Here is a 24,657-nt window from a genome sequence, read left to right as displayed (position 1 = left end):
TCGGGCTCTCCTTTTTCGGGCTGCACAGCGCATTGTTTGGACCCTGGGCCAATCCCATGAGAGGTCCATCTATAAATAGCCTCCTTTTCCCTAGACCTGGTTGTGGTGTTCTCCCCCAAAACCCATTCCCACACCGGTCTGACCACACTCTCTCCAGCTCACGGGGTAGGCTTCATGCACTATGCCACAGTCGGTAGAAAGGTCAGTGTAACAGTGATACTTACCCAGGTGAGTGAGAGTTGGTAGGTGATTGTAACAGTGAGAAATACCCATGAGAGTGAGTGTGTAGAGAGGTCAGTGTGACAGTGAGACAGATCCAGGTGAGTGAGTGTGGTAGAGAGGTGAGTGTGACAGTGAGACAGACCCAGGTGAGTGAGTGTGGTAGAGAGGTGAGTGTGACAGTGAGACAGACCCAGGTGAGTGAGTGTGGTAGAGAGGTGAGTGACAGTGAGACAGACCCAGGGGAGTGAGTGTGGTAGAGAGGTGAGTGCGACAGTGAGACAGACCCAGGTGAGTGAGTGTGGTAGAGAGGTGAGTGTGACAGTGAGACAGACCCAGGTGAGTGAGTGTGGTAGAGAGGTGAATGTGACAGTGAGACAGACCCAGGTGAGTGAGTGTGGTAGAGAGGTGAGTGTGACAGTGAGACAGACCCAGGGGAGTGAGTGTGGTAGAGAGGTGAGTGCGACAGTGAGACAGACCCAGGTGAGTGAGTGTGGTAGAGAGGTGAGTGTGACAGTGAGACAGACCCAGGTGAGTGAGTGTGGTAGAGAGGTGAATGTGACAGTGAGACAGACCCAGGTGAGTGAGTGTGGTAGAGAGGTGAGTGTGACAGTGAGACAGACCCAGGTGAGTGTGACAGTGAGACAGACCCAGGTGAGTGAGTGTCTAGAGAGGTGAGTGTGACAGTGAGACAGACCCAGGTGAGTGAGTGTGGTAGAGAGGTGAGTGTGACAGTGAGACAGACCCAGGTGAGTGTGACAGTGAGACAGATTCAGGTGAGTGAGTGTAGGTAGAGAGGTGAGTGTAACAGTGAGACAACCCAGGTGAGTGAGTGTGGGATGAGAGGTGAGTGTAACAGTGAGACAACCCAGGTGAGTGAGTGTGGGATGAGAGGTGAGTGTGAGAGTGAGACATACCTAGGTGAGTGAGTGTGGGATGAGAGGTGAGACCCAGGTGATTGAGTGTAGGTGACGGGTGAGTGTGACAAGGAGACACACCCAGGGGAGTGAGGGAGGTAGAGGGATGTGACAAAAAGACAGACCCTTCACAATAGTCACCACCACCCATCGTCATCACCAATCACCCTCAGCATCAACACCCCTCATCACCAACCATCATTATCACCATCCATCACCATCATGACCACCCTTCATAATTACCACTCATCATCACCAACCATCATTATCACCATCACCACCCATCATCATCACCACCCATCGTAAACACCACCCACCAACATCACCACCCATCATCATCACCACCCATCGTAAACACCACCCACCATCATAACCACCCATCATCATCACCCATCGTCTTCATCACCCATAACACTGGTCGATAGCCAAAATTATTCCGACATAAATGTAGTCCAACTTTACTTATTCTGGGTTACTATGAATGAAAATGATATGCTACTGGGTCAGTATAGGTAGTGAATGGCGGAGGATAAGTGAGTTATAAAGGTGTAATAAACCTTCTTGAGACGGCTTCCGGAATCAGTCCTTTTTATTTTCAACTTCCACAGTTACACCTCACACACTCCCCGTTGCTGACAGACAACGGAAAGCGGGCAGACTTCCCGCCAAGTCCCCACCGCGCACGTGGCACCCAGAGCCCCGTACGCACGTGACTCCTGCTCTTCTCGTTCCCAAGTCTCCTCCCGACTTCTCTCTCCCTCTCTCTCTTAATCCCTTCGTCACGTGGTACCCCCCAGCCAATCCTCCATAGACAGCGTTGACCGTTCCCGATGGTTCCCTGTCAATCCCCGGACCACGCCTCTGATCCGGCTTCCCATTAGCTGAGGCCCCGATTGGCCAGGCCAATCACCCCTGCTAACATGCCGTGATCACGCCGAGGCCATGCTCCCTGGCTCACCCCTTATTGGCTACAAAGCGGGACCGGCAAGCCAATCCCCACGTGAACCCTCTATGGCTGTTATTACAAAGGGAAGGGATCTCAATTTAAACCAGAAACTGCTAAAATACATCTTTGACGGGGTCTATGAATAAATCTATGACTGGGTTTGGACAGAATTAGCTTTTTGAGCAAAACAATTGTAGTGACTAGGAATGTCACTGTGTGGTGCCGGGCTTGCGAGGCCATGGCGGGAAACTATATTGTCATTATGTACAGCCCGGATACGGGGCATAGTACCAGCCGTAGTGGGGGCTTTGGCGAGCGCTGGTTAACGCGGGGACACCATGTACAGTGTGCGGTGCGGGCTCAAGTTGAGGGAGCGAGAGAGTGTCAGCCAGCCAGGGTTACGTTCGGTCATGATACGCTGGCTGACCTGGGGACACATGACCGGATGATACTGGAGGGGGGCCACCAGTGGAGGGGGCCCAATAGGTGGTCACGTGGTATGAGAAGAGCTCCCGAGAGCCTTCGGGTAAGGGTGAGAGAGATCGAGGTGGGCGGGGCGAGAGGCGGAGTCAGCCCCAGCCTGGGCCGAGATAAAGGGGTCCCTGAGAGGGGCTCGGCGTTCTAACTGTTGGAGAGGCAGGAGATCCACGTCAAGCTTGAAGAAGCCTCCAGCCACGTGGTCCAGAACCCAGCTCGTTGTCCAGACCAGGATCGCGAACCCGTGGGTGTGGTTTGCCGTAGCGTGGTTAGTTGAGTGGTCACCACCCGAGAGTGTGTTGTGTTAATAGCTTGGCGTATGTTGTGCTAAGAGTTAATAAAAGTGTTGCTCCTAAGACAACGTCTGCGACTCAGTTGGACTCGCTACACAATGAATAATGCAATCTGAACCTGGTATTGCATCATACATATGAATTGCATCATGTTATTCCTCGAAGTCATGGATGATGCAATCATAACGAGGCTTACATCCCTCTGCTGAACAAATTGCCCTATATCAGCTGTTGAAATCATGTAGTGTTGTGCTCTTTTATTTGACAGTTTGATTTTGCAAAGGGACACATTTCTGTTTGGCCGAAGTGAGCAGAGATGCCTCGTACTTATGTGAACAAAGCAGATAACTACTACTATGTTTGTGGTGAAGTGACTTTTGCGTCACCAAAGCGCAGTATAACCCCTATGGTTAAGAAATCCTATCAACTTTATTTTGGCTGCAAAATTGGAGGTCAGGACAAGATGTGAGCTCCACATGCTGCAACACGTGTGCAACAAATCGTCGCCAGTAGTTGAACAGGAAAAGGAAATGTATGCCTTTTGCAGTGCCAATGATTTAGAGAGAGCCAACAGATCATATCAGCAATGGTTACTTCTGCATCATGCCTTCAGTTGGGTAAGGTGTGTCAAAGAAAACGTGGACTGTGCATTATTCAAGCATTCCATCGGCTATACACCCAGTAACCCACGGAGGACTGGAGGTTCCTGATGCAATTGAATCATTCTCACTTGAGTCAGACGAGGATGCAACTTCTGGTCCTGAACCATCAAGGTCACATGACCCAGATTCTCACATCCTCCTCCTCTGAACCACACCTCATAACTCAAGGTGAACTGAAAGACCTTGTCAGGGATTTGGAACTACCCAAGAGTAAGGCGCAGAGCTGTTGGGCTCCAGACTGCAGCAGTGGAATCTCCTGGCAGGTGATGTTAGGGTTTCCATGTTCGGTGACCATCAAAAGGATCTTATCCAATTCATATTCACAGGTGATATTTTAGTCTGCAACATCGATGGTGTGATGGCAGCCCTCAGCATCGTTCATGATCCAGATGAGTGGAGGCTGTTCATTGATTCATTGAAGATGAATCTTAAAGCTGTTTTGCTGAATAGCATTGTTTTGCCATCAATTCCAGTTGGTCATGCAGTCCATATGAAGGAAACCTATGACAACATGAAACAACTTTTGAGGTGCATAAACTATGACCATCATCAGTGGCAGCTTTGTGGCGATTTGAAGGTTGTTGCTCTTTTTCTTGGTCTTCTATGCAAATGGGATAGTCGTGCGAGAGATTCCCACGACATCAAGATAGATTGGCCACTCCAACAGTCATTGGAGCCTGGGAGGAAAAGTGTTCAGCATCCACAACTTGTTGAATCGAGGAAGATTTTGTTACCACCCTTACACACCAAGCTGGGTCTGATGAAGAACATTGTCAAAGCCATGGACAAAAGACAAGCAGCTTTCAAGTACCTCCGTGGAAAATTTCCACGGTTAAGTGAAGCTAAGATAAAGGAAGGTGTCTGTTGGTCCTCAGATTCGTGAACTTCTTCAAAATGATGCATTTGACAGTGCACTGGGTGGCAAGGAAAATACGGCATGGAATGCGTTCCAGTTTGTGGCAACACATTTTCTCGGAAACAAAGCAGACTACAGGGAGTTTGTGGAAAATCTCAAAGCATACAAAAGCCTTGGTTGCAACAGGTCACTAAATATACATTTTTTGCACTGTCATCTATATTTTGTCTCACCAAACTGCGGAGCAGTAAGCGACAAGCATGGCGAGCGATTTCACCAGGACATTGCAACAATAGAGAAATGCTATCGGGGCAAATGCAGCCCATTAATGTTTTCAGACTATTGCTCGACAGTGACAAGAGATGCTCCCTTTCATGAATACAAGAGACAAGCCAAGAAGCGTCAAATAGACACTGAATAAGGGCTAAACGATGTACTTATATATACATCATAGTTTTGTTGCCTTTTGTTTCGTAAATTTGTTTTATTTATATAACCCTTTTACTGATTTTTTAATTGTTACATGAACAGGACAGGTGACATGTTATCATGTAAAGCAACCCTAAACACATGAAAATACCTAGGTTTACAATTATGAGTAAAACTCTATCTACACAATAAACATAGATGTAAAATGTAAAAATTTTAATATCTTGGGAACTTATCTCCTCGATGTGCTCTGCCTTATAACTGAATACAAATCTGTAACACATTTTTATTTCAAATGTGCTCGTAAAATTACCTCCTTGCTATGAAACAGATCAGCAGACACGACGGTCTCTGCACGATACAAAGGAATGTTTAAGGCAAACTATAAATAGGACAGTCTTCTGGGAGTGCATCATTGATTCAGTGCACGCCACCTGTGGACTGTTATTGGTGGTGTCTCAACATAAATCTTTCTGATTGAGAAGGGGTCAAATACTTATTTCCCTCATTAAAATGCAAATCAATTTATAACATTTTGACATGCGTTTTTCTGGATTTTGTTGTTGTTATTCTGTCTCTCACTGTTCAAATAACCCTACCATTAAAATTATAGACTGATCATTTCTTTGTCAGTGGGCAAACGTACAAAATCAGCAGGGGATCAAATACTTTTTTCCCTCACTGTAAACACGTAATACAAAATTAGAAATCGTGTTGTGGAGAATGTATCTCCTATACATACATTTTAAGTGGTATGCCTTGTAACTGATGAATGACCCACGTTCCCGGAGCTTCCCGACTAACCCCACCTTTTACATTTAACCCAGATACGCCCCCTTTCTTAGTTACCGAACCTTGCCCATACCCGCAATTACCCTTCAGGCTGACACAAAATCAGACAATTGTACGTAAAATGATAATTAAAATGATCGATAGGTATATTGATAAAATGTCATTACTGCACCTAAATGTACTTCATCATCATTGGAACCTCATTTGCCAGTAAAAGATATGATAATTGTTTTTTTACCCTTCTATCTGGCAACAAAACTGACACCTTTTTACAAGGAGTCATGTTTGCATAGACCACAATACCTGCAGTCATAATGCAAACAAAAAACATAACTCTGATAATGTATGCACTGTCCTTGAAGTTGATTGGTCCACACCCGAGACAGCTTTCCTTAGAGCATAGTCTCACATGGGTTGAACCAGATAACGCCAAAAGGCGCATACATTATCAGAGTTATGTTTTTTGTTTGCATTATGACTGCAGGTATTGTGGTCTATGCAAACATGACTCCTTGTAAAAATGTGTCAGTTTTGTTGCCAGATAGAAGGGTAACAAAAACAATTATCGTACTTCATCATGTTATATTATATTTACAAGAAGTTAATTTCTGTCTGGATGAGGCACCTGCAGCACTCGGATTGAGGGAAGACAAGTGGTCGTTCATTTGTAGCAGAGGTTAAAGGTTCTTATCCGACAGGCACCCTTGGTTAGTCCAGGAACATTCATTACAAATATGCACCATCTGCTCAACATTGGATGTAAAACATACTTTCGTGTCATTTAAAACGAGGCCATTGCATGCTGGCGTCGTGGTCAAAATTTGTCAAGTTCGAAACATTACCCACAAATTAGACAACTGAGGTTACACATCAATCATCGCCCCCTATTGACAGACTCATGCCCACATGCAGGCTCGGGCAGGGCCACCTGTTGCTACACAGGGGCAGCTGCCACTTGGGTGTACTCTTCGAGTGTTTGTGATGAGATATGATACAAAACTCTGAGTTGATGAGGCAATTAAGCAAGTACCATATAAATGCAATTATTATCATAACATAGTGAATGCTTGGGAGCTTATTGACTCTCGCTCCTGGTTAGATATCTACCCAACCCACAGGTCCACAAATAATGGCTGCATCTCACTTTCCAGTTTAAACCTAGGAATTGAGTGTTAAACTTCACATTATTTTCATGAAAGACATGTGACAAAGATGAATATATTGGAGCTTTATTGTCTCAAGCTTGCACATCTACCGGGTCTCCATTTGACTTTGTATTGTCTAGGAAGTCCACCCACACCTCCACTTCCACAAACTGCTGGGAGTTTCTTCGCTCTGCCTCACAGTCAGAAATCTCCTCCTGCTTCACGTCGCCTTCATCCATGTGAAGGTCCGATGTTGGATTTGAATCTTCATCTTCACATTTTACCTTCACTTCTTCGCTCTTCACTGTCACTTCTTCACATTTCACCTTCACCTCTTCATATTTCACCTTGATACCTTTCAGTGTCCAAGCTGGGGTTTCTTCTGGTTCTTGTTTCACGAGGGATGGGCTCATTGCAGCACTTTTACTTACACAAACCGATTTCAGACTCAACTCATTCGGGGTCTTCTGATGCTTGTGTGTTATCTGGTGTCTTTGAAGATGTGGTGACTGTGCAAACGCCTTCCCGCACAGAGTACACTTAAAGGGTTTATCTCCTGTGTGTGTTCTCTGGTGATTTTTAAGAGTAGAAGAAACTGAAAATGCCTTCCCACACACACTGCATCTGAAGGGTTTCTCTCCCGTATGTGTTCTCTGGTGGCTTTGAAGAATTGTTGACTGTGAAAACGCCTTATCACACACAGTGCACTTGAAGGGTTTCTCTCCTGTGTGTGTTCTCTGGTGGCTCTGAAGAACTGATGACCGTGCAAATGCTTTCTCACACACAGTGCACTTGAAGGGTTTCTCTCCCGTGTGCGTTCTCTGGTGTTTTTTAAGATTTGAGGACCATGCAAATGCCATCTCACACACACTGCACTTGAAGGGTTTCTCTCCTGTGTGTGTTCTCTGGTGCTCTATCAAGTTTATAGCACGATCCGTGCTGTATGCACACTGGTCACATTGTTGCCTTTTTGCACCGAGCTGCGCTGAGTGCCTTTGCTCCATCAGACCAATTCTGCAGAGGAAACGTCAGCTGCAGACAGAAAAACGAATATCCACACCATCTACGTCAGTATCAAGGCACAGAGGAATGCATATATACACAGTTACACATGACTTAAACGTCTATACTAATTCATATATTCAGGATATTCCCCAATTCATCACACAGGCTGTTAAGGCATACAATGAGAGGGCAAATGGTCTTAAATATGCCTGGAAGCCCTAGTATCTTCTAAATGAATGTTAACCCAAAACTTCAAGAACACAATTTTGGCTGTCTGGCTACAACAGGAATATTTATAAAGCAAAATTCAGCTAACATAGCAAAGGCTGTTGAAAATAAAACTATTTGTATTATGTATAAATGCATAAATTAATGCTCAATCACAACTTAAAGGTGTGAAGTCAGGCTCAGATTTCCTTGAATGCTGGGATGAACAGATCTAACTTCAGCTGCATAGTGCTGTGTTAATTTCCTGACTGTTACCATTCTTATAAAAAGTTTCAGAGAAAAACTAAAATAAACTTGTTTTGATTTAACCTCCATGTTCAATAGATTTAATATACTTTACTGCAAATACAAACTTGACACTGTCACACACTGGCATGGTAAAAAGGTGGTGGTGTGTCCAGGACCATGCCTGGCCACCTCCATCTGCTCGGTTTTAATGCTTCCTCACTTCACCAAAATGTGTCAAGTTCAAAACATTAAACTTCGAATACAATGTAGTCCATTTCAATAGAGGAGGGATCATAGGCAGCCCTGCCTTAATTGTATACGCCAGCACAGATAGTCCTTTAAAGGTGTTCATAATTCAAATTCACAAAAAAAGTAGTAATATCCGTGGCTTTGTCTGGAGCAAAAGTCCAGGCAGCTTCCACACAGTGTTACAGTCTAATGAAAAATTATTGCTTGACTAATTTGAAGACTTAAGCTGCCAAACCAGAGCTGGTCGTGAACACATTAACCAAGTATGAGACACTTGTAGACCTGCCTGATTACTCATGCATAGTTGAGCAGGTGGAGTGTTGGATGACAAGACTATCAGTGTTGGTTAGTTGTCTGTCTATAGTTTTCTGGTTAGATTTTATGTCGCTATTTCATTATACCTGATGATGATTGCTTGTGTTGCAATCGAAACGTCGTATTCTATTATTTAATTTAATTTATTATTTTATCTTTAGACGTGACTTAACCGAAAGAACCAAATAATAATTCCTGCAGTCACGAAAGTTCTAAAATTAAGATTAAGACTATCAAAGGCAGTAGCTATATTTTTGTGGAACATATGCAAGACCTCACCTCGTGATGGAATTCTCCAGGTACAGAACAAGAGTCCCTAACTCTCATTGAGTAGCCATTACCAGATCATCAGCATACATAACATGGTGGACCAAGAGGGAATTGCCCCTTAATTATAACCAGGCATCGATTAGCCTCACATTGTAACTGTTCTGAGTGTTTTTTTAGTGCCATTGTGAGCTTCTCAAAATACATAATTATTGAAGATGCTATGTAACATAATGTATAGGGCCAGATGGAATTCCTGTCACATGCAAAGTTGAACAGGAAATGGCTCCAACTTCTGGTCAAGCAGGTTTAGCCAAGTCATAAAAATCCTCAACGAATATGATCAGAGCAGTATTAACATCGAAATCATGAAGAAAGCAGAGATCTAGTTTCTGCTAAAAATCCATACATCTGCGCTAGAATCGATAACCACAATGCGGCTCTGCAAGTTTCTTCTCAGCAGGTTTGGCAAGCCAATGTTGAATAATCATTATCTAGCAATAAGTGTGGTTGAAGGTTAGATCTCTGTCCAATCCTCAAGAGATTATCCTTTGGTCCGTGAGATTGTAATATTGTTCTGTATTGCAAACTGTGTAACATCACCACCCTCCCTCAGCAGCTTCCTTTGGAGGCCAATTATGCCCAGCGCTAAAACTGCTCTTAGACTCTGGATTGCCCCCCCCCCCCCCACTTAGTCAACAGATGGTGCGCCAACCAACCACTCACAGGGGGTGGTTACTTCCTAGAATATTTAAGACATAGCAAAAATAACAAATACATACACACTAACACACAAATTCAAATACACAAACACGTGTGTTAGCTACCCAGCACGCCAAGATGCTCACACACCATGCTCTACAAAATCACTAATAAGAAGAGGCTAAAATACAAAGAAAAGAAGGTTAAATGTTAGGTTATACACGCAGTTACATAAAACACACATATTCTTTGGGTCTTTCAGTAAAGCCTTGTAGATAGAAAAATAATATTTAAAAATATCATGACGTTTCGATCGCAACACAAGCAATCGTCATCAGGTGAAAATATATATATAGCGGGAGAGCTGCTGAAGCAGGATGTTATATAGGTTTGAGATGGGTTTAGCCCAAGGGTAAGTGGGTCGGGCTAGAGATAGAATTTGCATGTAAATGTAAGATCGGAGAGCTGATATACCTCCACGACGACGCAGCTGTGGAGGTGGCCATTGTATTGCAAGAGATTAGCATGTCAATGTCAGCGAACCACCGCAACGGTGGCTGTGCTTGTGAGACATCCAGCTCATTAAAAAACGAGGGACACCGCTGCTTGTGTTGCGATCAAAACGTCGTGATATTTTTTTTTATCTACGTGGCTTTACCGAAAGTCTCAATAAATATGAATTCCTGCAGTCACGAAAGCTTTAAGCCAAGATATAAACACACATTAACACACATACACTCATAAGCATACACTGAGGCACACACATTCATAGAGTTACACGCAAGAAAGACAAAGATCCCCAATATAGCCTTAACAATAAGTTCAAAAGTGGGGTGTATGTGTGCACCATACCCGACTGTCGTTGTTTCCCCAGTGGCAATGTTTACACACTGCACCAGGTACTCTCGGGAGGCTGAGTCGACCTAGGGGAAGTACAGGGCCAGTCAAAATAAGTCACTGGTGTTGGTGGCCGTGTGTGGGAATCAAACTCGTGTCACCAGGTTCATAGTGCTGCAGGCTGAAGGTTACACTACCACACACAACAACACCCATTGTTGCACGAGCCTTTAGCCCGTCCAAGGACGGGTGTATTGCAGTAAATCTGAAACTTGCAAGCAAAAAGCAGACGGCGACGCGATGTTCATTGCATCCATTCGCGTGCAATTTGTAAGGCCGTGGTGACACACTTATTTCATTTAAAGGTTATAATCCCTTGTTCATCATGACGTCCTTTTTACTTCTATGTCTCAATAGCGTTACGGAGATCGCATGACGTGAGGGTTCTGCTTTTGTAGTGAGGGTTATAAGTTGACACTGAGGAGGGGGGAGGAGGGGCCTCGCCCCCCCCATGTGGAGTGACGTCACCCGCTAATTATTATTAATGGATGGGGGTGTTCATTTGGAGGACGTCACCTGTTCATGATTATTAATGAGGGGTGCCGGTCGACGTGCAGTGACGTCACACGCGGGACACACAGACATTCTTGGCTCATTATAGTAGTAAATTAACAGACTGTGGAAGCTTACTCCTATCTCAATCCCAGGGCAGGTTTTGTTCACACGCTGTTCAGCAGCCTGAGCCCAGTGCCGTATAAATGTCACCAACCGCAGCATTCCCTGAGGGAGTTGGTGAGTGAGTAAATGGGTGGGTGCGTGAGCAAATGGGTTAAGTGGTTGAGTGAGTGGGTGATTGAGTCAGTGGGGACATCGTATTTTACCCCCATACCCCTTGATTTCTGGCTGTTTATCCTGCAGGTTCTGTGTATTGAATACTTTCCATACACGGCACGGATTGATGGGATCTACGGATGAAATGCAGAATTTTACAAATGTTACGTTTTTAATATTGCAGGCTTATTAATCAGACCAGCATGTACCGTCTGCTTCACAATTGACATTGGAGTTCCTCTCTCTTTCACATGATTTTTCATAAGTAGGCCATTATGTACCGGCATCATGGTCCACATGTTTGATTAAATAAATATGTTGAAGAAAAGGCTTTACCCTTGTCAGCAATAACACGTGAGGCGTTAAGATCAGAATCTTTAGAATCAGAATATGTCTTCTGGAGGAATCAGATGCGCTTTTAATATCTTTTTCAAAGATGTCCAATCTAGGCAGGTCAAATAGTTCCAAACAAAAAAATACACGATTGGCCATGTATGGTGTGAAATAAGTTCAATGTACATATAAATAAGACAGGGAGTGTAAACTAGATTAAAGGTAATCGATTCACAAACAATACGTTGAAATGAATAAAGTCCAATTTGCAAACAGGAACCTATTGCAAGGTATTATCAAGTAGGCATTATCCACACATTCTTGTGGGATATTTGAGCACAAACATCAAGTCTGCATCAACCACACATGCTATTTTATCATGGGACCTTTGTTTCCCAGTATCAAATTATGAAACAGCATGTTCACCTGAAGCACGTGTGGTTAAAGCAGAACAAATTTCTTGCAAATGGTATCTATTTGGTACTAATTTGTTCTTTCGGTAAAGTCACGTAGGTATAAAATAAAATAAATCACGACGTTTCGGGCGCAACACAAGCGTCCGTCATCAGGTGGGACAACCACAGCAAGAAACAATTGCAGAAGTGGGCAAAAGGGGCTGCTGCATGGATCCCTGCAGTCACGAAAACTTCAAATGTATCTATTGGGTTTTTGAAAATCTTAAAACCTGTTTTATTTCCAGACAGGGTAAAATCAATTTTTTACAAGGGTATTTGTCCATAGATCTGCTGTTTACGTATCTCACCGGTTATTAAACCATTGGACAATCCTAAAAATCTGCAACGTGCGTCTGATTGTCTGTGTGAGTCTGTGGGTGTCTGTGTGAGTCTGATTGTCTGTTAACAGTTGCACACAATTTTTTATCAAACGCATTTAATATCGCTGTCACAAAAGTTTTGAAACATCTAAGTTTCGTCTCTTGGCATCTCCATTCTGCCATCTCTTATCTTATTTAAACCGACTATTATTAAAATCAATCAAGTTTGAGCGTGAATGTAACTTTACAACATAATTGGTATTACTATTAAGTTTGTTTGTGAATTTAGAATTGTGGAATGCTTTGATGTCTGCTGGCCAAGCCGCTCTTTAAAAAGAGCTTCTATGCTCAGTGCGCTTCACTCGGGAAATTCACTTCTGGTTGTGATGGTGGGTGGGTGGGTGGGTGAGTGGGTGGGTGGGTGGGTGAGTGGGTGGGTGGGTGGGTGAGTGGGTGGGTGGGTGGGTGAGTGGGTGGGTGGGTGGGTGGGTGGGTGGGTGGGTGGGTGGGTGGGTGGATGGGTGGGTGGGTGGATGGGTGGGTGAGTGGGTGGGTGGGTGGGTGGGTGAGTGGGTGGGTGAGTAGGCCAGTCAGTGTGGCTGAGTGTGTGGGTAGGTGAGTATGTGCTTGAGTGGGCAAGTGGCAGAGTGGATGGATGAGTGGGCGAGCGGTAGAGTGGGTGGGTAAATGAGAGGATTGGTGAGTGAATGAGTGAGTGGATGAGTGGGCCAGTGAGTGCAAGTGTGGGTGAATGGTTGACTGCACGAGTGAGTGGGGTCGTGGGTGGGTGAGTGGTTGAGTTGGTGAGTGGACCAGTGTGTGAGTGTAATTGTGGAATGCTTTGATTTCTGCAGACTGAGTCTCCCTTGAAAATAAGATGATGGACTTCATCAGGAAAAAAACTAATGCTGACTCTGAAATCAATTTCTGTCCTGGTACCATCCACATTCCAATGCTGAAAAACGGCCTGCAAATTACTAAATCGGAAATACGTGAAGAAGCATCGCCCCTCCCGCCAACTGCAAAACCAACTCAGCAGAATGCTCCTGGAACTAGAGTATTGAAACTCAGTGTGGTAAAGTACCCGAGTGGGCACCATGGTGGCGGAACCCGTCCTGTGATCCCATGGGCTACACAGAAGAGTAGCAGCCTCCTTCCGTTATTGAGCTGATCTGGCCCATGCCTTCCAATCACTCCAACCCAGGCATTAGTCACCCAAGAGGATGATTATCCCTAGGGACCACTTCAGCTATCACATGTGACAGGACGTTATAGAAGGCGTCCGACTCATCAGCCTTGTCTGCACGCCTCCAATGATGTTCATCTTTGGTGGGGGCGTAAGCAATCACCAACACTACTCCTCACCTCTTGTTGATGGGACGGCGAGCCCACAGTAGCCTGGGACTTACAGCTCCTCACACCTCACCGCCATGCTCCAACACCCCCTTCATCCGTGCCATTCCCTGATGTTTGGCAGTTTCCTGCCCCGAGTGGAGAATTGTCCACCCCTCATGATAACTGGAGCCAGAACTGCTCTACTGGACCCTCCTGTATCCCACAAAGGTCCAGGGAGTATCAGTCTATCTCCCGACCGAGGAGTGGCAGCCTCTCCTCCACAACGAGAGTCCGAACATTCCATGTGGCCAATCTCAGTGTTCTCCTGTTCCTGGATGAACCCTGAGAGAGAGGGGGGGTTCAGTCTGGCTCTCCCAGATGGAGTTTGGCCATAAGGCGTCATGGACGCCTGTCCCCCTGGTCTCGACCACAAGCTTATGCTGGTGGAGGGGTTACCAGCCCCTTGCACGCTCTGACCTATCTACAAACCCTCCACTCACAAGACGCACACAACCTGTGCCGCACTGTGCACATTGTAATGCACAACACACTATCCTAGACAAGCCACAATGCACCACAGACTACAGTAAACCACACTCTGCAGTACAAAGACAAAGATCCCCCGTATAGCATGGAACATACTGTTCGGGCAAGTGCTGTTAGCGAGCACCTATGAAGGCCGGAGCAGCACACGAGGGGGTGGGTAGCCAGCACCACGCCCGACCGCCTTTGTCTCCCCAGTGGCGATGTTTACACACCGCACCAGTACGTCATGCTACAGTACACCCCACGATACTGTACACCACAGCTACTGTACACCCCCAAAACTATACACCCCACGCCACAGTACACCCCACACTACACTACACGCCACGCTACACCCCACGCTACACCACACTACACACTACACCCCACGCCACACTACACCCCACGCCACACGCCACGCTACACTAACGCTCCCCACTACACCACGCTATTTATAAACAGACAGGCACGAGGGCACGAATAATAAATCATACACAGACGCCAACAATACAGATACCGTCCAAAAAATACGAAAGACATTAAACAATCCACAACGCGATATTAACGCACACTCATAAAAACACACAGTACATGTCAACCCAGCAGGTAAGAGACTCCGTAAAGCTCACAGCAGATTCTGAGCACACACAACTCACATACACACCACAACTACCACCACCACAATCACCACAACTACCACCACCACAACTACCACCACCACAACCACCACCACAACTACCACCACCACAACCACCATCACCACAACCACCACCACAACAACCATCACCACAACCACCACCACAACCACCATCACCACAACCACCACCACCATCACCACCACCACAACCACCACCACAACCATCATCACCACAACAACCACCACCACAACAACCACCATCACCATCACCACCACCACAACCACCAACACAACCATCATCACCACCACAACCACCACCACAAAACCACCATCATCATCACCACCACAACAACCACCACCACGTGAACTTCTCACCTTGAACCTCTGAGCGGCGAGTGGAACGGAAACTTCCGGGTATCTCGTGACGTCACGCAGAAGCTAGCGGGGAGGGGGGAGATGATGTGACGTCACTAGCGGGGTACTGCATTCATTATGTTAATGAATACGCACCCATATGGAGTGATGGGTTTGGCTGCTAAACTAAACGCAATGTTCTCGGTGATGGAGAAAGTGAATGAATTATGTTAATGAGCGAAGCCCACATAAGGATTTAACTGGAACGAGGAGTCATCTTCTTGGTTCTTTTGGTAAAGTCACGTAGAATGGAAATAATAAAAATAAAACATAATAAAATTATTCTCACAACGTTTCGGCCACAACGCAAGTAGCCGTCCTCAGGTGGAGAACAGACCTGTTCTCCACCTGAGGACGTGACTTTACCGAAAGAACCAAGAAGATGAATCCCTGCAGTCACGAAAGCTTTAAATCGAAATGGAACGAGGAGGGTGGTAGTTTTTTTCGCAGGCTATTCTACGGCAAAAAGGCTTTGCAAAGAGGGCGGGCACTTCAGGAGGGATGTCCCCGAACAAATGACAGCGCAGGTGGGGGAAAAGATCGTGGGAGGAGGGAGGCCGTGTGAAGGAAGCAGAGCGGCAGGATCCTTCACCGCAACAAAGCCCCTCAACGTTGGTAGTACATGTTGTTGACGTCGTTTATTGTGAAAATTCGGTCACAGTTCGTATGATCACTGTTTCATTGCTTTTATCGCTTTATTTTTGGTGATTTTCGAAAAGTTTTTGGTTTGGCCATGTTTGTTGTAGTACAGAGACTGACGGCCTTAATCTAAGTTGTCTTGTGGTTGTTGTTGTTTGACTTGCATCCCACTGGGATTTTTGCACACAGTGTTAGTGTACGGTGCTTTTTCTGCAATATTTTGCTGTCTTTTTCTTGGATTTTCTGTTTGCACTTAGTCACTTTAAGATGTTTTCTTGTTCATGTTTTAGTTTTTTGTTTGTTGCGGTTGCACCCGATTCAAGAACCGAATGGCTCACAGGGCTATACCAAATAACTCTAAACTCGGGTTTAGAGTCCAAGGCATTCGTTGTCTACCTAATAAATGAACTTGAACTTGAACCAGACCCGGCAGCCACGCAGCCTCCCTCGCCTGAGGTCGTGGCCCCAACACCACTTCCTCGCGTGGCAAACCGGAAGAGGGGGAGGAACATGCACGGACCTGGCGCCCAAGCAGGGCCAGATTAAAATGTTGTAGGCCCCTGGGTTACAGGTACTGTGAGGCCCCCGGTAATATTTTCGAAAGGAAAACAAAATTAAAGAAAAAATAAAATGTATTTTTACAAGGCTAACAACAAATTACATTCAGCATTCACAAATGAAATAACTTTTCACTTTATCTCCCGAGGCCCTCCAGCTTGCAAGAGGCCCCTGGGCTGCAGCCCCGAAAGCCCCGTGCCTCAATCCGGCCCTGCTCCCAAGGATCAATTTCAGAGGAGGAACACTTCCCAGACCATGGGCCAGAAGAGGCAGTGAAACCCCTCACACCAGGGGAAGGGAGCAGGACAGCTGGCAGACACCGCAGATGCGTTTTTTGCCTTCCTGGACACCGCCCGAGTGGCGCGTGCGGGTGGCAAGGAAGACGCTCGCCAAGAGGAAGGAGCAGCATGCGTCTAAGGATGGGCTGCCACAGCAGGAGACCCTGGATGATGAAGGCGACGTGGCCACGGAGATCGATCCATCTCCTTTGGTCATAAAGCCTTCACCCCACCAGCTATGGACGCAGCTAGTGAAACTAAAAATTTGCTCCACCCTCAACCAGGAGGAGGAGGAAGTCGGTGGTGATGATGATGGTTGTTGATGATGATGGGTGTTGGTGCTGATGATGGGTGTTAATGATTATTGGTGGTGATGACGATGGGTGGTGATGATGGTGGGTGATGATGCTGATTGGTGGTGATGATAACGATGGCTGGTGGTGATATTGGGTGGTTAATGGCGATGATGGTTCGTGATAATGGGTGGTGGTGATGATTGGTCATGGTGATGATCATGGTTGATGGGTGGTGGTTATGATGCTTTTGATGGATGGGTGGGTGGTGGTGATGATCGGTGACGATAATGGGTGACAATGGTTGGGGGTGGTGATTGGTGGTGAATGGTGATAGGTGATTGGTGGTGATTGGAGATTGGTGGTGATTGGAGATTGGTGGTGATTGGTAGTAATTGTAGATTGGTGGTGATTGGTGGTGATTGATGGTGATTGGTGGTGATGGTGATTGAATACATAAGTAGCAACCTGTATCGTGAGAAGCAGCATTCTTTAAATACTCTGCCATAACAATTTTGATTGTGGAGTGGTGGCATAATTGCGCAATTGCTTTCTCGTACCTCTGGTGGCAGGAATAATTTCTACAAGATCGAGTTCTAGAGAGACCCTTTACACGATGTTTTGGTCTACTCTTCTACACTGGGCAGATGTTTTAAGAAGAGGAAAGAGTACCCACACTTTCACACACCACACGCACCTTGCTGCTCGATTGTGGCGTACCCGTTTCTACTGATTGGTACACAGAGGCAGGGGGGTTTAAGAAACTCAAACATTTGTTTCAACTGTTGTGGCATAAAGGGAACAGATGGGCATTCGGGCGGACAGAGGTAGAGGGGCAAAGGTGCAGTGGTGCAGAGGTGCAGTGGGGCGGTGGGACAGTGGAGCAGAAGAGCAGTGGGCCAGATGGGTAGTAGAGCAGTGGAGCAAAGGGGCAGTTGGGCAAAGGAGCAATGGGTCAATTGAGCAGAGGGGCAGTGGATCAGTGGGGCAGTGGAGTAGAGTGGCAGTGTTGTGAAGGAGGCGCATCCCCTGAATATCTTTTCCCTCCAACATTTGTATGTGCTCTGAAGGACCATTTCCCAAAACGTCTCTCTTATATTTGTCTTTGTACCGCCACACACACAGCTGGAAAACCGCACACCCGAGCCAAGGCGCATTTAATAAACCCAGGCAGCACTTGCAAGCAATTCAATGATATTTAGTGTCATCATGGGTTTATTTCACATAGTTTATAGTACCAACAACAACAATGGCATTGAACCTAATTCTATACAGGGTGGCCCTGGGACTTGCCACGTGGCAGGTTTCGTCCATTGTCCGTACCAGACCTCTCCAGCTTTCTCACCCTGGGTCAGCTGCCACTTCCATCTCCTGGAAACCATAGTAAGGTCATCCAATGAGGACTGCCTGGGTGAAAACCAGCATGGAAGGGGCCCAGGGTGGGGCCGGCTATGCTTTTGAGCTAGTCCCGTTTGTGTGTGGTGTGTGCGCTGTCTTGTTAGCAGTCGTTCTTTACTGTAGTCCTGGCATCTGCTGCTCAGCTTCCTTCCACAGCTGTGGTCCCAGTGGCAACGTCTCTCTGGCGAACGGTGGTTTGTGTTTGGCATGTATCACGGGGCGGTGGGTGGGTGTGTGGCATGTATCACGGGGTGGGTGGGTAGTATGGTGATAGTGGTCATGGTTGGCACCAATCCACGAACACCACCATTACCCCTACTGAGTGGTGGACATGCCACCACAAAGCAGCACGCGGCAGAGGAGTGAGGTGATCGCTCTCGCCACGCGAGCGAGGCCCCCTTGCCTCCTCTTCTTTCCCTGCATCACCACCTCCACCACCTGCACCTCCTCCTTCTCCTCCTCCTTTAACTCATCCTCCATCTCCTCTTCATCCTCCACCACCATCTTCTCCCCCTTCTCTGTTTTCTCCGTTCTCTCCACATCCTTCTCAACCTCTTCGTCCTCGGAGGTTGCAGAGGTGGTGGCGGTGGCAGCGGTGGTGGCAGAGGTGGCGGAGGTGATAGCGGTGGTGGTGGTGGCAGTGGTGGTTGCCACAGTGGTGGCGGTGGTGTCGGTGGCAGTGGTGACGAAGGTGACAGCGGTGGTGGTGGTGATGTCGGTGGTGTCGGTGGCAGCGGTGGTGGCGGAGGTGGCAGAGGTGACAGCGGTGGTGGTTGTGGCGTTGGTTGTGGTGTCAGTTGTGGTGGTGGTGGCAGAGGTGGTGGTTGCCGCGGTGGTGGCTGCAGTGGTGGCGGTCGTGTCAGTGGCGATATTGTCGGTAGCGGTGGTGGTGGTGGTGGCGGTGGCGGTGATGGTGGCAGTGGTGTCACTGGTGGCGGTGGTGGCAGCGGTGGTGGCAACGGTGGCATCATTGAAAGTAGTGTTGGTGATGGTAGCTATCTTGACGAGGCACTGCTCCTCCTCAAGGTACTCCTCCTCCTCCAAACGGTTCTCCTCGAGATGCTTCATCTCGCGAAGACGCTTCTCATCCGTGAAGGACTTCAATTTAACGAGGCGCTTCTTGATGAGATAGTCTCTGAAGCACTTCTCCTCTGAGCGGCACTTCACCCTGGCAAAGTGCTGCACCTCAAAGAGGCGTTCCTCTACTATGAGGCATTTCTCCATCGCAGCGTTCTTCTCCTCCCGGAGATGCTTCACCATGCTCAAGTCCTTCAACTCCCCAATTATCCTCTGTTTAAGCAAAGATAACGACAGGAATGCACATGCAAGAAAAAATTCATACCCACAGGCACGCAAACATATACGTGAAAATAAATCCAAACACAAATGCATACTCACACATCTATGTACAGATGCAGACATCCACGTTCACTCATGCAAACTTGCTTAGCACACACATAAATATACACAGTCACCTGATGTTAAAATAATGCCTTATCCATCAATACTTTTATCACATTGTACATGTAGCCCTAACCCCTAAATATCCCAACCCCTACAGAATCAAAATACATGTTACATCCTCATATATCCTCACAAACCCATACATGCACTTAAGGCTGTGATCTACTGCGAAGATTTCATAGCAATTGTTGGCACCAATCATCACTGGCAATAGTTTCTACAGAATGTTTCATTATAAAGATCTGGAAGCCCATAATTTCTACAAATTTCACTGCAGTGCCCATAGTGGGCAACTGGAATGGCAACTTGCAATCAACTTTTAGACGTAATTAATGTGACTGATTAATATCATTCTGTCTTCATTGGTAATAAATTACCACTTCAAGTGCTTGCTTGAGTGGGATGGTTGAGAGATTGGGTGATGGTGTGGTGACACGGTGTGCTAGTTTTGGAGAGAATGTTGCGTGTTTGATCCCCACTGACCCCATACACACCTTTGGGGAGCGAAGCTTGTAACTTTGGCTTGGAAAAGGGTCCACTTTGTCCATAATGTCCCCCCACGAGATCGACTGGCACGACGACTCCCGGCCTATAAAGAACAGAAAATTAATTCAAAAGACGAGTAATGAATTAGATAACGAAGAACATGGAGTTTCACAGAACTAATTTTAAGATCCATGTAATTACCTCTTACCAAACAACAAGACCTGCTATTGAGAAATATTCATTACATGGCAGTAAAACTTTACAAGTCATGTTTTTGTGGGCATGTTGAGGCGATCAATTCCATAAGCATGAGACTCCAGTTTAAACAAAGATGGCTGAAACTCAGATCTAAACCCATTGTCTCTGCCACACTCAATCATTACGTCTTCCCATCACCACCAAGCCATGTCTGCTAAAAGTAATTGATCAAGAGGCCTCCTTCTCTGCATAAATGCCATGTGATGCAGGTATCTGGGACTTACCCTCAAAGTCATCCAAGATCTCCACCCACTTGATTTGGCTGTCCATGTTGTTGGGAAGGAGTAAATTCTGTTTGAAGTTGGATGGTCTGGGGAGGTTGGAACAACGCTCAGATTTAGCAACAAATTAAATCACTCATCCTCTCAATAATTACATATTTGACCACTCACTGTATCAATCCAATATCACTTTCGTGCCTGTTGGTTTCAAGCCCACTCCCTCACTTGTTTGCCTACTCATGCCTGCGTCCGATCACTCACTCATTCACCAGCACCAACATGTTTATTCCAACTGCCTATTGCATTAAACATAATCGCCAGACTTAACAATGATATGCATGTCGATGTATAGCCCATTTATATTAATCGACTGCTTGATAAAGGCCCCCCTATTCCCTGTAGGTCATTGGGGTCATATGACCATACTTAAATTATTTGTTATAACTTGAGCATGACGTCGTAGGTCACGTGATGTCAGAGACACCACCCATGTGGCTGTGACGTCACAGATTTGAGACAGCTATGGCAGCATCTGGGGTCTGGACTTAAAGGCAGACTCCTCCCCAATGTTGAATAACATTCAATAAATGTAATGTAGGGCACAATTGTGCCAGCAATCAAAACACAAACATTTTAGACATCTTATTAATAATCTATGAGATTTAAACAGGTTAGTTATGAACGTTTTAAATTCTGACTCGTTTGTGTCTAAATAGCATGCCAAGTAACGTATGTAGCAGTCTTAATTTTATTGCTGAAAATAAAAATACCAAACAATAAAAAATAATGAAGCTTTAGTTTGTGGTCAAAACGTAAAATAAAAATAAACAACACTCATCGTCAACAGGGACACTCACCTCGTTGAGGATTCGCTCTCCAAAGGCTTCTGTTGCTGCTCCCTCGTGCGCATTCCTCTTCAATGTCGGCGTAGGCGTGGCTATGACGTAACAGAGGTGACGTCACTACCGCGAGGCTCCGCCCCCACGCGCACGGCTTCCGCACCACGTGGTGCAGTGCGGGTGGTGCCCGTGGGTGGTGATGATGTTGGGTGATGGTGATGGGTGGTACTGATGATGGGTGGTGATTATGATAAGTGGTTGTAATGATGGGTGGTGATTGATGTTGGTGATGATGGGTGGTGGTGGTGATGGGTGGTGGTGATGGGAGGAGATTATGAAAATTGTTAGTGGTGATGGGTGGTGATTTATGGTGGTGATGATGGTTGGTGATGGGTTGTTGTGATGATGGGTGGTGGTGATGATGGGTGGTAATGTGTGACGCTGATGTTGGGTGATTGGTGGCGATGATGATAGTTAGTGGTGATGATGATGGCTGGTGATGATGGGTGATGATGATGGGTGGTGATTATGATCGGTTGTGATAATGATGAGAGGTGGCAATAATGATGGGTAATGGGTGGTGGTTATGTTCCGTGGGTGGTGGTGATTTTAGTTGGTGGTAGTGGTTGGTTGTGGTTGATGGTGGCTGTGGTTGGTGGAGGTGGTTGGTTATGGTTGGTGGTGGGTTGTGGTGGGTGGATGTGGTTGGTGGAGGTGGTGGGTGGTGGTGGTGGGTGGTGGATGGTGGTGGGTATTCGTAGGTAGTGGGTGGTGGTGGCTGATGGTTGGTGGTGGGTGGTGGTGGGTGGTCGTGGGTGGTGGGTTGTGGTGGGTGGTGTGTGGTGGTTGATGGTGGGTGGTGGTTGGTGTTGGTGGGTAGTGGTGGTGGGTGGGTGGTAGGTGGTGGTTGTGGGTGGGTGGTGGTGGGTGGTGGTGGTGGTGGTGATATTGTGTGGTGGTGATGGTTTGTGTTGATGTTGGGTGGTTGGTTGCGATGATGATGGTGATGATGGTTGATGATAAAGTTGGGTGTTGATGCTGATGATGGGTGTTGGTGATTATGGGGAATGATGACGATGGGTGATGATGATGGGTGATGATGGCATCTGTTTCAAATTTCTCCATGCAAATATTCGCTATCACTGGTGATAAGGGGGAAACCATGGGGGTAGCTTCATTTTTTTTGTAGAAAGTACCATTCCATGCGAAGCAAGTGTTGGTAAGGCAGTGCCTAACCAAAGTAGGAACATCACGGTTCAGTCCATGTTGGACTAAATCTTCAAATTTTGCTAAGGTGTCGGGCACTAGAACCTTGGTGAACAGAGAAACCACACCAAAGCTGACGAGAAAATCATCTGGGGATAGTGAAATGCCCTTGATTAGAGAGACCAAGTGAGCTGAGTTATGTACTGCTGAGGTAGTCTTGCTAGTGAATGGAAGCAAGGTATCAGACGGAAAACGGGCCAGTTTGTAGGTAGGTGAGTTGATAGTGAAAACGATGGGCTGAAATGGAGTACCTTCTTTATGGATCTTAGGAAGACCATATAATCTGGGTGGTCTAGTAGCAGAAGGTTTTAGGGAGTACCGTTTGACTGGTTCGATTCGAGAAGTCGAAATGGTAATGATATTGTTGTTTTTTGTAGTCAGACTGTTAATAGGATCTTTGTTGATTTTGGTGTAACTGCCATTAAGAAGGTCCTGGATTTTGTTGTATGTGGTTTTATCCATCATGACAGTAGCATTGCCATTGTCGGCCGAGAGGATGACTATGTCATCTCTTTTTTTCAATTTTGCGAGTTCAGAGTGCCCGTCTTTGCTAATGCTACAAATGGGTTTCTTAGCATTATTAAGGATGGTGGCAATTTCAGATCTAGCAACGTCTGTCGGGATGTGTCCACAAGCCTTTGAGGGCTACGTCGACCTGGGAGATTATATCATCCACTGGGATATGTTTAGGGGTGACTGCGAAATTCAACCCTCTAGCTAGTACCGATTTTAGGCTGGCGGAAATTGGGATGTTACTCTGATGACAATCTTGTTAACATCTAACTTTTTAATGTGTGGATCTGACTTCTTTATTGACAGGAGGTTGAATTTAGCGATCAAGTTAACTTTACATTTGGTTGACATTGAATTAGCAGAGACTGTCATGTTATTTACATGGTTCTAATCAGAAGTGGACATTTTTTCTGTTAATATTAAGTGTGATTGTAAGAGAGTCTTGTCGAAGCAATCTTATTCTCTCTGAGATTATTGATAGGCTGGCTTTAAACAAGATCCGTTTAACGTTAGGAGAAGTGACAGCAGCAGATGTGATTGTAAATGCGATCGGTATTACCTTGTTATCGCGGCATCTCTTGAGGAAGGTTAGCGACTCGATTAGTTGAGCCATCTTGTTTCGCCGTCTGTTAAAAGCTCTCACGGATGTGTGAAAACCCTCCCCGTAGAGGCGGTTAAATCTAGATTTGAAGTTTTCGTGACTGCAGGGATCCATACTCTTTGGTTCTTTCGGTAAAGTCACGTAGGTAAAACGCTGTGGGCTCTCATCATATTGTTTTTTCGGTTGCGCCGGTCACGCTCTCTTTCTTGCAACAGGCACGGTTAATCCTTGTAGACTCGACCGTTGTAGGAATGTGCTCGCCTTCTGAGTCCGAACGCTCATGGTTATGTGGCGATGGAAGCTCATTCATGCTAATCTCCTTCCCTAATCCTTCTCTCCCTAATGTCCCCCATTAACACAACTAACGTGCTTGCTTCCGGGGGTGGAATTCCTTTCCAGCTCAGACCCCGCTTGCTTGCCCATCGC

The 24,657-nt window shown here is 46.2% G+C and overlaps 1 long non-coding RNA gene across 1 annotated transcript; it reads right to left on the bottom strand.

Moving 5' to 3' along the window:
• Positions 1-1,707: 1,707 nt before the first annotated feature.
• On the bottom strand, positions 1,708-15,426 carry LOC144737575 (uncharacterized). Its single transcript, XR_013589034.1, has 2 exons — positions 15,379-15,426; positions 1,708-10,653 (listed from the first exon to the last, which is right to left on the bottom strand). It is a non-coding gene; the product is annotated as an uncharacterized LOC144737575 (long non-coding RNA).
• Positions 15,427-24,657: the final 9,231 nt, after the last annotated feature.

This window comes from Lampetra planeri, chromosome 71, assembly GCF_965212315.1.
Source record: "Lampetra planeri chromosome 71, kcLamPlan1.2.h2, whole genome shotgun sequence".
Lineage (NCBI taxonomy): Eukaryota > Metazoa > Chordata > Hyperoartia > Petromyzontiformes > Petromyzontidae > Lampetra > Lampetra planeri.
Note: the sequence above shows the minus strand (reverse complement) of the source record. Positions and strands in the feature narration are given on the sequence as shown.